The 17390-nt window shown below is 41.4% G+C and overlaps 1 protein-coding gene across 5 annotated transcripts in view; it reads right to left on the bottom strand.

Moving 5' to 3' along the window:
- RLF (reduced lateral root formation) overlaps positions 1-16436 on the bottom strand; it is a 108732-nt gene extending 92296 nt beyond the window's left edge. For 2 of the 5 annotated variants that reach the window (XM_089372099.1, XM_089372097.1), the window contains exon 1: positions 16194-16426. The gene's annotated coding sequence lies outside the window, so the exon portion shown is untranslated. Of the gene's footprint in view, positions 1-16193 lie in introns of all 5 variants that reach the window. The other 3 variants (XM_089372101.1, XM_089372098.1, XM_089372100.1) reach the window with 3 other exon arrangements.
- Positions 16437-17390: the final 954 nt, after the last annotated feature.

The following is a 17390-nucleotide window of genomic DNA, read 5'->3' as shown; positions in this document are numbered from 1 at the left end:
TGTTGGTAACCATTGCCATATAGCTACAAAACCTCTCAGGTGGTCTACTCTCTCTGACTGGCCTCTTCGGCTCAGCAACAGATGTGGCATCTCTCAAGGTGTCCTGAAGCCACTTGGGCTTCGTCTTCCCTGAGCGCACTTCTCCCACTGGAGAATGAAACTCCTCCTCCTCATCATCATCAGAGGCCTGAACTCCTGACTGTCTGTCTGCTGTCCTCTTGCCTACACCTGAACCTATAGAAGCTGAGGTACCGTGTGAACTGTCCATCAGTGGACTCCCTAGTGAACTGCTCTGCATGCTGCCCGGAGCACCACCCCTCTGGCTCGGTGAGCCACTGCTCACTGACGGACCTGACATCCTCATAGATGTACCTCCAGATCCTCCTGATCCCTGCCCACTGGATCCCTACGACTGACTCAACTATTGCTGAGGGTCTGGCTGATCCAGATACTCTAACTCCCATGATCTCCTAAAGGCCCTGTCCTCCTCGAACTTCACATCCCGCCTAACAACAACTCTCCTCGGTGCAGGAATGTAAATCCGAAAGGCCTTTGAGGTCTCACTGTAGCCCACAAGGATACCCTTCTCTGCGGTGGGCTCTAGTTTGGTCCTCTTCTCCTTGGGTATGTAGGAGTATGTAATGCATCCAAAGATACGAAGATGACCAATATCAGGCTTCTTCCCAGAGAAAGCCTCCTCCGGAGTCATGTGCCCCAAGGCACAATGCGGACTCCTATTCTGCAAGTAAACAGCTGTGTTGCAGGCCTCTGCCCACAAGAACAATGGCAACCCCTGATCATGTAACATGGCTTTGGCAGCCCCTACGATGGATCTGTTCTTCCTCTCCGCAACCCCGTTCTGCTGGGGGTTGTAAGGAATAGTGAACTCCCTCCTAATGCCTGCCTCCGCACAATAGTCAACAAACTCTCCAAGGGTGTACTCTCCCCCATTGTCCGACCTCAAGGACTTGATCTTCCGACCTGTCTGTGTCTCCACAAAAGCTCTAAACTCCTGAAACCGCTTGAAGACCTCACTCTTGGTCTTCAAGAAATAAATCCAGGTCCTCCTGGAGTGATCATCAATGAATAAAACATAGTACTCATATCCACTCAAGGAAACATGAGACATCCAACCGCTCACATCAGAATGAATCAAATCAAGTATCCCAGTCGCTCTGCTGTCACTACTGGGAAAAGGGGATTTGGCAAACTTGCCCATCGCACATCCTCTGCAAGTATCAAAGTGATCAGTACTGAAATCTGGCACACCTGTAGTGATCTCCCGCAAGGTCCTCAAGGCTCCATGATACATATGTCCCATCCTGCGGTGCCAAATCTCACACAGCTCAGAACTGCTAGCTCTATTGTCGATACTACTACTCAATGCCATAAGGGACTGGAATGCAAACTTGTACACCTTTGCATGGCGTACACCTATCACTCTAGCTGAATCAGCTGGAGTGCCCCTGGGATACATCAACACCTGTCCTCCCCTGAACAGTATCTCATATCCTCTGTCCTCCAAAGCTGAGACGGATATGAGGTTCTTCCTCATCCCTGGCACATAAAGAACATCTGACACCTTCAAGAGAGGTTTGGACTCCCTCTGAAATGTCAGAGTCCCCACACCGACTGCTCTAACATCTCTATCATCACCGAGTACTACCTCAATATCAGTGCCACTCTCTGAAAGCTCTGAGAAGTACTCACGGACTCCTGTCATGTGACGTGAAGCCCCACTGTCCACATACCAGATACCCGAAGATGCTCCGCCAATCGAGGGAAAAGCATGACCCCTCTGAACCTGTGTGGCAGGTGATCCTGCACTAGAGGACTCATACGCAGTGAACCCAAACTCCCGGTCAAAACGAACTACAAAGTCCTCAACCTCTGCTGAAGCTGCCACGCTCTGGTTCTTCCCCTTCTTCTTCTTCTACTCCGGACACACAACTGCATAGTGTCCCATCTTTTGACAATTCCAACACTTCACCTTAGAATAGTCCTTCTGTGTGTTACCCTGTTTACCTTTACCTTTGCCTTTGCCCCCACCATTGCTTGTGGAAGCCTGCTTCTTCCCTTTGCCTTTCTTGCCTCTTGCCGACAGTGCTACATCCTCATCCTGCTCAACTGGCTTGGCTGCCCCAAGTTGACCTTTCCTGATCTCTGTCTGAATGCAATCATCCCAAAACCTCTCCCATGTGGGAAGGGTCTCACGTGCACAAACCCCATCAGCAAAGTTCATCCATGAACGGGGGAGGCCATTCACTGCAATCCGCACCAACTCAGTGGGTTGAATGGCCTCTCCAATTGCTGCCAACTCATCTCTCACATTAATAATCTTTGTGAGATATCCAGCTGCACTATCATTACCCATTTTAATGATCTTTGTGAGATATCCAGCTGCACTATCATTACCCATCTTAATGTTCTTCAGCTTCTCCTTCAGGACCATTTTCCGGTTCTCATTGGTACTCTGGTAGAGATTGGACAATGTTGTCCACATCTCATGGGCATTGCTCTTTCCTCTCACATGAGGAATGCAATGGTCTTTGACTCCGTCTAGAATCAGCCTCTTACCCTTGTTGTTCTTTTTATTATACTCAGCCAACTGAGTAGCATCAGTAGGCACAACAACAGGGTTCTGTGTGGTATGCACCATGATATCCCATACTTCTGCCTCCTTAAAAATACTCTGCATTCTCTCCTTCCAAACACTGTAATTTGTATGCCCATCCAGCCTATCCTCCACCCTCAATCCCAGTGACATCCTGTTGTCATAAAACTGAAAAATAGCACTGCTGTAGTAAAGATAAAATGTTGTTTGTGAAAAATCAACTTGCTGGAATGTAGAAATTTCTGTTTTCCCACCCTGATTTTCAGTTTCTCCTTATTTCTCCCATATAGTTAAATGCCATTTCCCATAACCATACATTTAACAAGCTGAAAAAAATAAATTTGCTGAAAACACAAATTCTGGAAATTTTACAGAATGCTGGAAATTGCAGAAATAAAAATCAGCAGTGATAAACAGCCATTAAAACACATTTAAACACTGAGATTTTTGGTCAATGTGACCCTGGAAAAACCCCCTACAACTCTTGGGGAAAACCAGTTCGAGAGCTCTTCTTTATTTCTGAAAATGCCTTTTTCACGGTGAGAAATATTCAGCAAAAAAAATCAGCAAGCAAATTTACAACTTATCTCTTTTCCCATGCCTCACAGCAAACTGGAAATTACAGCAAACAGGACAGCAAGTTGTACAGCCTCCTCGATTTTCGTGCCCACTTTCAGCATTAAATGCTGTTGTACGGCCAGCGTTAAATGCGTTGTACAGAGTGCAATAAATGCGCTGTACAGCCTTCATTTTGCGTGCAGAAAAATCAGCAAACTGCTCCTCGATTTTTGTGCAAACCACTCCTCGAAAATCGTGCCAAAATCTGTCTTTCACTGTGTGCTGAACCAGCTGTACAAATCTGCTCAACTGTTGCCTTGGAATGTGTGCCAAGCTGCTGTCTCCTTCTCCTCCCTGCTCATAAATCTCTCTTGCTCTCTTGCTCTCCTTCTCCCAATCTGCTCATGAAAGAAAAAATGACCTTTTCCTCATTTTCCTCCTTTAATCTAACCCCAAGTGACTTTTGGGTGATCCAAGTGACTTTTGGGTGATCCCTAAATCCAATGGCTGAAATAGATTGAGATCTAAGGCTGATATTAAATGCTCATTTAAATCTCATTTTTTATTTTTTAATTCACCCACTTTAATAAAGACCCACTTAGTCATTTATTTCCAAAGTCACTTTTCCTTTCTAATTTTTCATTGACTTTATAAAAGTCACTTTAAAATTAGACTTAGTAACTTCATCACTTAAAGTCACTTTTAAATTAGATTTAACTTTATAAAATTATAAAGTCACTTTAGGAGAAAAATTAAATTCTTTTGGACACTTTTCCCTAGGCCAAAGATCAAAGCCTTAGGGAACCACCTGTCCTCCGGCACCAAATTTCAACACTCCCTCTTACCGAGGAAGGTGTTCCTCACCACACCCATCTTGTCTCTGAAGTAGACATGCTTGCCCCGTGGTAAGGCTTTGGTAAGAATATTTGCAACCTGCTCATCAGTGGAAATATACTCAAGCTTCACAGCTCCCTTCTGAACATAGTCTCTGATGAAATGATATCTGATCCCGATATGCTTTGACATGTCATGAAATACTGGATTCTCCGTGAGTTTAATGCAACTCTGATTATCACAGTAAATCACTGAAGGTCTCAATGGCTGACCAAATAAGCCAAACAACATCTTGCGAAGCCAGATAGCCTCACAACTAGCTAAACCGGCTGCCATATACTCTGCTTCCGCTGAACTCAGTGCTACTGACTGCTGCTTCCGGCTGAACCATGACACTACTGCTGAACCCAACCCAAAACAGCACCCTGAAGTGCTCTTCCTATCAGAAGCACAACCTGCCCAATCAGAATCAGTGTATCCTGCCAATCTCACTCCATCTCCCTGCCTGTAGTCAAGACCATAATCCACTGTCCCCTGCAAGTACCGCAAAATGTGTTTTGTAGCCACCCAGTGAATCTTCCTAGGCTCACACATAAACTGACTCATCGTGTTGACTGCAAAACAGATATCTGGTCTAGTGTTGACTAAATACATCAAGGAACCAATCAGCTGCCTGTACAATGTGGGATCCACCAACTCGGAATCCGAAGCATGAAGCTTCTTCCAGTTGGTGATCATCGATGTCGACATGGGTCTACAATCCTCCATGTGGAATCTCCTAAGGATGTCCACAATATACTTCCCCTGCCCCAGGAAGAAATGCCCCTCCTCCTGCCACACCTCCAAGCCCAAAAAGTAATGCATCAAGCCGATGTCCTTCATCTCAAACTCCGTCGCAAGATCTCTCTTGCAGTGCTCTATGAGTCTCTCTACACTTGTAATGACCAAGTCATCCACATACAGCACCAAAATGAGAGGCTCCTCACCAATCACAATAAAGTAAAGGTTCGGATCTGCCTCACTCTTTGTGAAACCCATCCCCTGCAAATATGTATCTATCTTGGAGTACCAAGCTCTGGGAGCTTGCTTCAGGCCATAAAGGGCCTTCTTCAGTCTGCACACATGGGACTCCTTCCCATGCACCTCAAAGCCCTGTGGCTGCTCAATGTACACCTCCTCCTGTATGAAGCCATTGAGAAATGCGGTCTTCACATCCATCTGGTGGATCTTCCAACCCATCTCTGCTGCTATCGATATAATGGAGCCGATCAAAGTATATCAAGCCACGGGAGCGAAGGTCTCCTCATAATCAACTCCCTCTACCTGGGAGAACCCTCTAGCCACAAACCTTGCTTTGAATTTCTCAATGCTGCCATCTGCAACATGCTTTACCTTGTAAAGCCATCTGGAAGTAACCACGGATTTGCCCTCAGGCCTCGGCACCACCTCCCAAACATCATTCTTCATGATAGAAGAATACTCCTCCTACATGGCCTCTCTCCAGACCTGCTGGCTAGCTGCCTCCTCATAGCTAAAAGGCTCATAGTCAAGGATGCTGGTAACCATCGCCATATAGCTACAAAACCTCTCAGGTGGTCTACTCTCTCTGACCGGCCTCTTCGGCTCAGCAACAGATGAGGCATCTCTCAAGGTGTCCTGAAGCCACTTGGGCTTCCTCTTCTTGAGCGCACTTCTCCCACCGGAGAATGAAACTCCTCCTCATCATCATCAGGAGCCTGAACTCCTGACTGTCTGTCTGCTGTCCTCCTGCCTGCACCTGAACCTGTAGAAGCTGAGGTACCGTGTGAACTGTCCATCAGTGGACTCCCTAGTGAACTGCTCTGTGAACTGCTCTGCATGCTGCCTAGAGCACCACCCCTCTGGCTCGGTGAGCCACTGCTCACTGACGGACCTGACATCCTCATAAATGTACCTCATGATCCTCCTGATCCCTGCCCACTGGATCCCTGCGACTGACTCAACTGTTGCTGAGGGTCTGGCTGATCCAAATACTCTAACTCCCGTGACCTCCTAAAGGCCCTGTCCTCCTCGAACTTCACATCCCGTCTGACAACAACTCTCCACTGTGCAGGAATGTAAATCTGAAAGGCCTTTGAGGTCTCACTGTAGCCCACAAAGATACCCTTCTCTGCGGTGGGCTCTAGCTTGGTCCTCTTCTCCTTGGGTATATAGGAGTATGTAATGCATCCAAAGATATGAAGATGACCAATATCAGGCTTCTTCCCAGAGAAAGCCTCCTCTGGAGTCATGTGCCCCAAGGCACGATGCGGACTCCTGTTCTGCAAGTAAACAGCTGTGTTGCAGGCCTCTGCCCACAAGAACAATGGCAACCCCTGATCATGTAACATGGCTTTGGCAGCCCCTATGATGGATCTGTTCTTCCTCTCCGCAACCCCGTTCTACTGGGGGTTGTAAGGAACAGTGAACTCCCTCCTAATGCCTGCCTCCGCACAATAGTCAACAAACTCTCCAAGGGTGTACTCTCCTCCATTGTCCGACCTCAGGGACTTGATCTTTCGACCTGTCTGTGTCTCCACAAGAGCTCTGAACTCCTGAAACCGCTTGAAGACCTCACTCTTGGTCTTCAAAAAATAAATCCAGGTCCTCTTGGAGTGATCATCAATGAATAAAACATAGTACTCATATCCACTCAAGGAAACATGAGACATCCGACCGCTCACATTAGAATGAATCAAATCAAGTATCCCAGTCGCTCTGCTGTCACTACTGGGAAAAGGGGATTTGGCAAACTTGCCCATCGCACAACCTCTGCAAGTATCAAGGTGATCAGTACTGAAATCTGGCACACCTGTAGTGATCTCCCGCAATGTCCTCAAGGCTCCATGATACATATGTCCCATCCTGCGGTGCCAAATCTCACACAGCTCAAAACTGCTAGCTCTGCTGTCGGTACTACTGTTCAATGCCAAAAGGGGCTGGAATGCAAACTTGTACACCTTTGCATGGCGTACACCTATCACTCTAGCTGAATCAGCTGGAGTGCCCCTGGGATACATCAACACCTGTCCTCCCCTGAAAAGTACCTCATATCCTCTGTCCTCCAAAGCTGAGACGGATGAGGTTCTTCCTCATCCCTGGCACATAAAGAACATCTGACACTTTCAAGGGAGATTTGGACTCCCTCTGAAATGTCAGTGTCCCCACCCCCACTGCTCTAACAACTCTGTCGTCACCGAGTACTACCTCAATATCAGTGCCACTCTCTAAAAGCTCTGAGAAGTACTCACGGACTCCTGTCATGTGACGTGAAGCCCCACTGTCCACATACCAGATACCTAAATATGCTCCGCTAATCGAGGGAAAAGCATGCTCCCTCTGAACCTGTGTGGCAGGTGATCCTGCACTAGAGGACTCACACGTAGTGAATGCAAACTCCCGGTCAAAACGACCTGCAAAGTCCTCAATCTCTGCTGAAGCTGCCATGTCCTGGTTCTTCCCCTTCTTCTTCTTCTTCTCCGGACACACAACTGCATAGTGTCCCATCTTTTGACAATTCCAACACTTCACCTTGGAATAGTCCTTCTGTGTGTTACGCTGTTTACCTTTACCTTTGCCTTTGCCCCCACCACTGCTTGTGGAAGCCTGCTTCTTCCCTTTGCCTTTCTTGCCTCCTGCCACCAGTGCTACACCTCATTCTGCTCAACTGGCTTGGCTGCCCCAAGCTGACCTTTCCTGATCTCTGTCTGAATGCAATCATCCCAAAACCTCTCCCATGTGGGAAGGGTCTCACGTGCACAAACCCCATCAGCAAAGTTCAACCATGAACGGGGAGGCCATTCACTGCAATCCGCACCAACTCAATGGGTGGAATGACCTCTCCAATCGCTGCCAACTCATCTCTCACATTAGTAATCTTTGTGAGATATCCAGCTGCACTATCATTACCCATCTTAATGTTCTTCAGCTTCTCCTTTAGGACCATCTTCCGATTCTCATTGGTACTCTGGTAGAGATTGGACAATGCTGTCCACATCTCATGGGCATTGCTATTTCCTCTCACATGAAGAATGCAATGGTCTTTGATTCCGTCTAGAATCAGCCTCTTACCCTTGTTGTTCTTTTTATTATAAGCAGCCAACTAAGTAGCATCAGTAGGCACAACAACAGGGTTTTGTGTGGTATGCACCATGATATCCCAGACTTCTGCCTCCTCAAAGATACTCTGCATTCTCTCCTTCCAAACGCTGTAATTTATATGCCCATCCAGCCTATCCTCCACTCTCAATCCCAATGACATCCTGATGTCCTAAAACTGAAAAATAGCACTGCTGTAGTAAAGATAAAACTGTTGTTTATGAAAAAATCAGCTTGCTGGAATTTTCTGAGTGAAAAATCAGCAGCTGTAATTTTTCCTTTTGCTGTCCCAAACTGCCCTTCAGCACTCAAGCTCTGATACCATGTAGAAATTTCTATTTTCCCACCCCGGTTTTCAGTTTCTCTTTATTTCTCCCATATAGTTAAATGCCCTTTCCCATAACCATACATTTAACAAGCTGGAAAAAATAAATTTGCTGAAAACACAAATTCTGGAAATTTTACAGAATGCTGGAAATTGCAGAAATAAAAATCAGCAGTAATAAACAGCCATTAAAACACATTTAAACACTGAGATTTTTGGTCAATGTGACCCTGGAAAAACCCCCTACAACTCTTGGGGAAAACCAGTTCGAGAGATCTTCTTTATTTCTAAAAATGTCTTTTTCACAGTGAGAAATATTCAGCAAAAAAAATCAGCAAGCAAATTTACAACTTATCTCTTTTCCCATGCCTCACAGCAAACTGGAAATTACAGCAAACAGGACAGCAATAAATGTTGTACGGCCTCCTCGATTTTCGTGCCCACTTTCAGCATTAAATGCTGTTGTACAGCCAGCATTAAATGCATTGTACGGAGTGCAATAAATGCGTTGTACGGCCCTCGTTTTGCGTGCAAAAAAATCAGCAAACTGTTCCTCGATTTTTGTGCAAACCACTCCTCGAAAATCGTGCCAAAATCTGCCTTTCACTATGTGCTGAACCAGCTGTACAAATCTGCTCAACTGTTGCCTTGGAATGTGTGCCAAGCCGCTGTCTCCTTCTCCTCCCTGCTCAGAAATCTCTTTTGCTTTCTTGCTCTCCTTCTTCCAATCTGCTCATGAAAGAAAGAATGACCTTTTCCTCCTTTAATCTAACCCCAAGTGACTTTTGGGTGATCCAAGTGACTTTTGGGTGATCCCTAAATCCAATGGCTGAAATAGATTGAGATCTAAGGCTGAGATTAAATGCTCATTTAAATCTCACTTTTTATTTTTTAATTCACCCCACTTTAATAAAGACCCACTTAGTCATTTATTTCCAAAGTCACTTTTCCTTTCTAATTTTTCATTGACTTTTATAAAAGTCACTTTAAAATTAGACTTAGTAACTTTATCACTTAAAGTCACTTTTAAATTAGATTTAACTTTATAAAATTATAAAGTCACTTTAGGAGAAAAATTAAATTCTTTTGGACACTTTTCCCTAGGCCAAAGATCAAAGCCTTAGGGAACCACCTGTCCTCTGCTATCAAATTTCAACATGGAATTTTCTGAGTGAAAAATCAGCAGGCTGTAATTTTCCTCCTTGCTGTCCCAAACTGCACTTCAGCATTCAAGCTCTGATACCATGTAAAAATTTCTGTTTTCCTACCCCGGTTTTCAGTTTCACTTTATTTCTCCCATATAGTTAAATGTCATTTCCCATATCCATACATTCAACAAGCTGGAAAAATAGATTGTTGAAAACACAAATTCTGGAAATTTTACAGAATGTTGGAAAATGCAGAAATAAAAATCAGCAAGTACAAACAGTCATTTAACACATTTGAACACAGTGATTTTTTGTCAATGTGACCCTGGAAAAACCCCCTACAACTATTGGGGAAAACCAGTTTGAGAGCTCTTCTTTATTTCTAAAAATGCCTTTTTTTTTTACAGTGAGAAATATTCAGCAAAATATCAACAAGCAAATTTACAACTTATCTCTTTTCCCGTGCCTCACAGCAAACTGGAAATTACAGCAAACACGGCAGCAATAAATGATGTACGGCCTCCTCGATTTTCGTGCCCACTTTTAGCATTAAATGCTGTTGTACGACCTGCATTAAATGCGTTGTACAGACTGCAATAAATGCGCTGTACGGACCTCGATTTGCATGCAGAAAAAAACAGCAAACTGCTCCTCGATTTTTGTGCAAACCACTCCTCGATTTCTGTGCAAACCAGTTGTACGGATTTCTAGAAAATCGTGCCAAAATCTGCCTTTCACTGTGTGCTGAATCAGTTGTACAAATCTGCTCAACTGCTGCCTTGGAATGTGTGCCAAGCTGCTGTCTCCTTCTCCTCCCTGCTCAGAAATCTCTCTTGCTCTCTTGCTCTCTCTCTCTCAATCTACTCATGAAAGAATGAATGACCTTTTCCTCATTTTCCTCCTTTAATCTAACCCTAAGTGACTTTTGGGTGATCCCTAAATCCAACGGCTGAAATAGATTTAGATCTATGGCTGAGATTAAATGCTCATTTAAATCTCACTTTCTATTTTTTAATTCACCCCACTTTAATAAAGACCCACTTAGTCATTTATTTCCAAAGTCACTTTTCCTTTCTAATTTTATATTGACTTTAATAAAGTCACTTTAAAATTAGACTTTAGTAACTTTATCACTTAAAGTCACTTTTAAATTAGATTTAACTTTATAAAAATTATAAAGTCACTTTAGGAGAAAAATTAAATTCTTTTGGACACTTTTCCCTAGGCCAAAGATCAAAGCCTTAGGGAACCACCTGTCCTCCGGTACCAAATTTCAACAGAAATCTAAGGAACACATAAACATCATAGTAGATCTGTTGTGGAGAATTGTCTAGAAGAATATCCACAGCAATTTATGGATCAATGATCAACTCAATAGGTCAACTTGTAGGAAGCATTACTTTCTCATGTGAACTACGATTGACGTGATTCTTGCACCATTGGAATGTCTCTAAGTGTAGAATAGCATCACAGGGTCCTACGGTAAAACTGGAAAGTTTTGACCCAAAAAAATGTCGTTTAATGTCTCAAAATAGCTCTGAAAGGTTTTAGACCCCAATTCTCCACACTGGGACCCACTAGAAAAAATAACCCTACAAGCTAATTCCTCCACTTTTTCCACTCTAAAAGCATTGAGATAGATGACATAATATAATAATCCAATCCAGATCATTATAAGAGATGGTTAAATGGGAGAGTAGTATGAGTCACACACAACCAAAGAGAAGCCCTCAGGAAGACAAGTGTTGGCATCTCCTTGTATTCAAGATTTTGTATATGTCGTAGAATTTTAGCATGCCCTTCTGAATTCTTTGATTTGCGTGTACAGAAATATATTGTTAAGACCAGTATAGCCTGTAGGTAGTTGCAATGATGTCAGAGGGAAAAGAAATTCATAATAATGCAAAGATGCAGTCATGCTATAAAATGAGAGGCAACCAGTGCAACTTTGGCTCAATTCTACTTAATTGAAAATCCAAGTGTGAAAAAAAAACTTCTACGTGAGTTCATTTAATGTTCAACACATATTCACAAAAAAGGAGAAGTTTCATGGTTAGTTTTTGGAAAGAGATGCAGGGATGTAACGTCCTCTACGAATTGAGGATGAATGGGACGAAGTAGCCTATCAATCCCTGTAGGCTATAGTCTTCCAAAAAGGGGAAAACCCCAAAAATTCCCACTGTTGGGCAAGTTTTGGGGCAGCTGGGCAGAGAAACCCAAAATTGGGGCTTGGAATAAAGGTTACTTGATCATTTTAGAAGAAGGGACCCCTCTAGGAAACCTATAAATATGAGAGGGATGAATTCATTTTTGAGCGTCAAGTGTGGATCAATTCATTTGTTCTGAGCATTAGCTCTGAGGGTTTTAGACCTCTTCTTTCTCTTGTCAATTTCGGTGGTGAAAGATTCCACCCTAGTTGACATCCTCTTATTTCTCCTCTCTGTGTTTGGCAAAAGAATTCTATCTGAGGCAACAAATTTCTGTTGGTATTGTTCTTTGTTCTGGCACAGGAGTATCCCTTGAGAAATCTCCTGTTTGTTTGGCACAGGAGATCCCAGTTTGGAGGAAGAATAAAAAATTCCAAATTCTGTCTTAAGGTAAGTATCTCTGCGTAGCAGCCTAGCCCAAGTTCCTAAGAACAGCGAGTTTGGGAACAAAATAGACCCACGCAAATTCTGTAGCTAAGCAAAGGAGCATATCCCCACGCTGACGCAGATGAAGTATTGGAGGCTAGCAAAGGCCCGAAGCTAGGGTTTTCTGAACTGCGTGAAGAGATTTCACTTCACCCTAAGCTTCAAAAGGAACTTAAAACGGATTCAGGGAAGACTGCATGTCAGTCGAATCTCTCTGGAATCAAAATCGTAAGCTGAACTCTTCTGAAGCACCTGTAACAGGCCGCAGCCCCTCCATTTCCTCCGCAACAGATAAACGTACGAATCCCAAGCCAACTAAGTTGCTGGAGTTGACGGAAGCTGAATTTTGTAAGGTTGAATGAGGTTTTTCCAAAATCGAAGAAGACCGTAAGCGCAACTGAATCCGGCTTGATATTGACCAGGGTTTCAGGGAACCCTGGAATTGTCTGAAGGCATAGGGTCCTCACGTTAGAAGTAGAATTTACTCTCTGTTGTAACAATGTATAATGCATAAACTATCCTAGTTTGTTGGATGAGTATTGGCATCTACGTACATGTTGAACTGATTATTCTATGTTGAAGCACAGTTGTATTTGACTATAATGTGTGGACTATTTCTAAACTGTTAAATTACACAGTGAGAATTATTATAGCACAGTTATCACATTTATGCAATTACATTTGGTGGATTACATTGTGGCCAATTGTTACAGTATTGTTGTGACATTTATGTACGGTAATTATCTGGTTGCACACTATACGTGAAATTTTATTAAAACCCTAGTTGCTTAAGAGAAACTAAGGCAAAAAATTTCACTGTTATACTACAAGAGAGATAATTGCCATAGAGCATTGTTGAGAGAGCAGAGAACAGAAACAGTACCTTTCTCATCATTGTTTCCAATATCCAAGCCAAAATGTAGAGAATACAATTTATCATTTAAAATAAGTTAAACTCCCACTCTTATTTAGGTTTCAAATTTCAAATTTGAGAAGAAGCATGCCTAATTTATCAGGAAATCACTATCTCCTAAAGATGATTGTCCAAATGCACTTGCGACAACAGTACAAAGAATATTTTCTGCAGACCAAGAGCACTACCCTAGATGTGTAAGGAAGATGAGTGACTAATCTAATGCGACAGAAAGGTGAGCAGTGTGCAAAATTTGGTTATAGCAATTTCTTTGTTAGTAACTTAGTAGGATTCACCAATGGTTGATAATATTTTTCGACATGATTCTTAAATTGAGAACGAAAAATGAAACTCTCCTTAACAAATTAATATATCAATTCTTCCAAAATAACAAGCTTGAAAATGTTTCCTACTCCCATAACCTGAAAAACAGCATGCTCTAGTGCTGTCTGTTAGAACAGGCAATGTAGAATATGTTCAAAAAGTAAAGTTGAAACAGAAAACTATAGCTTTCACAAACTTAACAAGCTTGGTCTCCATGCCCTGATTTATGTCCTGGAGTATAGCAATTGATCATAAGAAGAAAATCACTTAGGATACAAACTATAAGCGATTTAAAACATAGAATGCTTAGCGGCCTATAAATTTTAAAAATTGCAAACAAAGAGAACACAAAATTCCCAGATAACTACTAGCTCCTAGACACTATTAACATGAATCTCAAAATCGCTGTGCTCACCACTCTTTTTGAAAAAATGAGCATGTCATACTTCAACACTATGCATCACCCCTTATTCCGATACAGACATCTTGTAAACTCCCAGCACATATTCCCATACACATTTGTCATGGATAGTAGAAAATTTAGTACTTTGAACCGCATTAGGGAAAATGAAGCATTGTCCTATTCAAATTGTATCAACTCCCATGTTAGTTTTCAAGTTAAATGAGAAACCTCAGATACTCGACCAGTTGACAAGGAAAATCAGAGTAAGCCTGCATCCTTCTCTGAACAACCTCTTATTCTATTAGTCAGGGCATGTCAATTGTGTTGTAAGATATCTATTAAGGTGTGTAGAAGAAATGTTATTCTTGACAACAAGAGGAACCATGTCAAACTACACATTCTAGAAGACTGAGATTCTCACTCCTGATCCAGAATTGTTTGCTCATGATGTTGGGACTCCTGTACTGGAGTGTGAAGAAGTGATGAAACTTCATAACAGTTGATTTAGTGAATACAAACCCACTTTTCAAAGAAGGGTAGAGGTCTCAGCCTATACCCCTTTGTGAAAGGCTCATGAAACAGAAATTGAAATCAAAGCAGTTACCAGAAAGTTCACTTTTGAGTGCTCCAACGAATCTGAATCTTCTCGCCAAGGAATGTGCATCTCTCTTATGGATGTTATGACCATTAACAAAACAAACACCCCAAATCAATGGGAGCCACCTTTTCCATGAATATATGAAACCAATCATGTCATGTGGTGTCATACTGATTTTGTAATTACAAATCAAACTTCAAATGCCATAAAAGAAGAGATAGAAGATGATATTTAGTGAAGTTAAGCATTTGAGCACATAACCAACTTCCTCAACTTATTTGTTTTTTTTTTAAATGTTTCATATCCGGCAAACAAATAAGTACATCAGGATTTAAGATGGTTACAACATGTCGACAACAGTAGTTTCAGAAAAGTCCCAGTCAGTTAAAGCCAAAAGGCCAAGCATATGAGCCCAAGTCCCCATAGGGAGGAACTCAAAATCGCAGAATGCACTGATATTACATCTTAGAAGTAAAGCCAACTCTTGCTTAAAAATCTTCAAATCCCCCAAAGTAATGGGGTGAGGATCCTCAATGAATGTTAATTTACAGCATTGTTTCTATGTTTCCACAAAAACCCAACTGCAACCAAGCAAACTGAATGCCAAAGCAATTTACAGCTTCCCTGACCATCCAAGTGTTCCCCAGAAAAGACCCCCTTCCATGAGAGCCGGTTTAGAAAAAGGGAATGAAATTCAGCCCCAAATACTTACTTCCTCGTTTTTGGAGAAGGATAGCATAGCTAGGCCAGTGGTTCCAGTAGACTGTTCTCGCAACAGTATTTTCACATTTGGTGTCAAGCACTTAAATATCAGCGACTAGATAGCATTTGTGTTTGAATTTTTGTAATTTGTGAGATTTTTTAAACGCTTCGTTTAAACTTTAGAAGCATCACAATTGGCCAAATACATCAGGCACCACATACAATCCATTGTCTTGGACAAGATGAACCTCAAAGAACGAAACATTAATCACTAGCACTTTTGTACGGCTAAGGTATCATAACAGTGGGTACTCTTCTGCCAAAATCACCAGGACTTGCACCTAGATCCAACCACGTATTTGTGCATCCAAGAGAATTTAACTTTGGTTGGTAGTCTAACACACCACTGCCTTCACCACTGAACCACGACCCCGTTAGCAATTTAGGGATATTTTCAATTTTTAATATTGGGAAAAAATTCCTTGTTTATGGGATACATATATTGCCTACCTTCCACTTAAAACCCTAAATGCATAACACAATTATCAAAATACTCTTTCTATGATCTAGTCCTGGATGGGTATTAAAATTTCTTCCTTCAACATGAATTTCACCAATTCTATGGCATAAATATTAAGCCATGTTAAAAGGGAATTGGGTAAAAAATATGGGGGCTTGCTGTGTACAAAAGAAGCTTCCTGCTGTATTTCCTAATTGCCAGGAATCCGTCTGAAATTGCTACAAAATCCTGCTGTCAGAATTAAGGGAAAAGAAGGCTCTAGTATTTGCTTTCTAAATGAAACATCTCTTTTACAAGAAATTCACGAGTTTCATGAGTTTGAGGTGAATTTTGTAGAATAGTGATCGCTTATCCAATTTTAATGGAACCCTATGTATGGAGTTCAGCTTGCAATGTTCGGAGAAGCCAGATCATTATACCTGTTAATAAAATAACAGAATACAAAATAGAACCATTCATCACTCTTGATATTGAGTTTAGATTTGGAGAATTTTAAATGTCTTACCAGGCGTTTTCAATTATAATCACTCGGCTTCTGATGATCCTGAACGAGGCCAACAATGAGATCCGACAATCAGCAGAGGATTGTGATTGTTTGTGAAGCATGAAGTTCGGTATTCTATGCACCATAAATACAACTTTACACCCGTTTTCTTCAATATTTCTCTAATATTCCAACTCCCGGATCAAAATGACGTCATATATTTTATGTTTGAAACGACGGAGTGCCTGGTCTAACCCTCTGTCCTGATGAGAACGACAGCCAAATAAAAAAATAACCTTCTATTGACTATGACCTTTTCAAAACCATATTAGTTTATTAATCACGAATATCTCTTTTAAAAATCCACATGTCTTTTTTTCCCTTTTTGGGGGTCTTGATTTCCGGCTATAATTTGTTAGTATTTATCATTTAAATGTTATCCGAGATGTTTTATGTTACTTGAAATGAATTTTGATGTGATTATGACTCAAAAATTTATAAAATATTTGTAATTTAAATTATAATTTTCATGTTTTTGAATTAATTTAAAAATTCAATTATATTTTTAAAAGGACAAAATTGTAATTTTATTATATAAATATGTTATAATCCAAATTGTTTTATATATATATATATAGTGTGTGTGAGGAATTTGAGATATTTTTTGTTATTATGAAGAATAAAAAAAATACAGAAAATAGAAAATGTTGGAGAATTGTTATTTTTCTCCGCTAAACATTGTGACTGAAATTAAAACGACACTAATATAGGTTAATTGGTACATACAAAAAATATGACACCTGCCACAAACAAAAGGGGTTGTCTAATATAACAAAGAGAGGTTGCCTGATAAACATGTTTGTAGAAGCTGAATTACAAAGAAAAAAAGAAATTTGAAAGAGCAAAATAAGATGTAAAGAGATATCCACCTGAAATAAATGGATTCAAATTTCTGCAAAAAAATGGGACATGACTAGAAGAACCTTGTGAATAAAAATATTGAAATAGTGACAAATCTGAATTTATGAAATATTACATGTCACTGAAAATGTTGAAGTGAGGATTTAATCATGTATACTATAGGGATGCGCTGGAATCTCTGGAGTTTGTTGTTAGTATAATCCTCATAAGAAATGTAACCAGAGTCCATAGTCAATGTAGTTTTAGAAAGCTTAGATGTTGTTTTGGTGTACTCTTTGTAGATGTGTTGGGACCTAA

The sequence above is a fragment of the Pinus tabuliformis genome, chromosome 8 (assembly GCF_031772625.1).
Source record: "Pinus tabuliformis cultivar Carrire ecotype Pingquan chromosome 8, CPIR1, whole genome shotgun sequence".
In the NCBI taxonomy this organism is placed as follows: Eukaryota; Viridiplantae; Streptophyta; class Pinopsida; order Pinales; family Pinaceae; genus Pinus; species Pinus tabuliformis.
The sequence above is the reverse complement of the archived record's forward strand: the minus strand, read 5'-3'. Positions and strand labels throughout refer to the sequence as shown.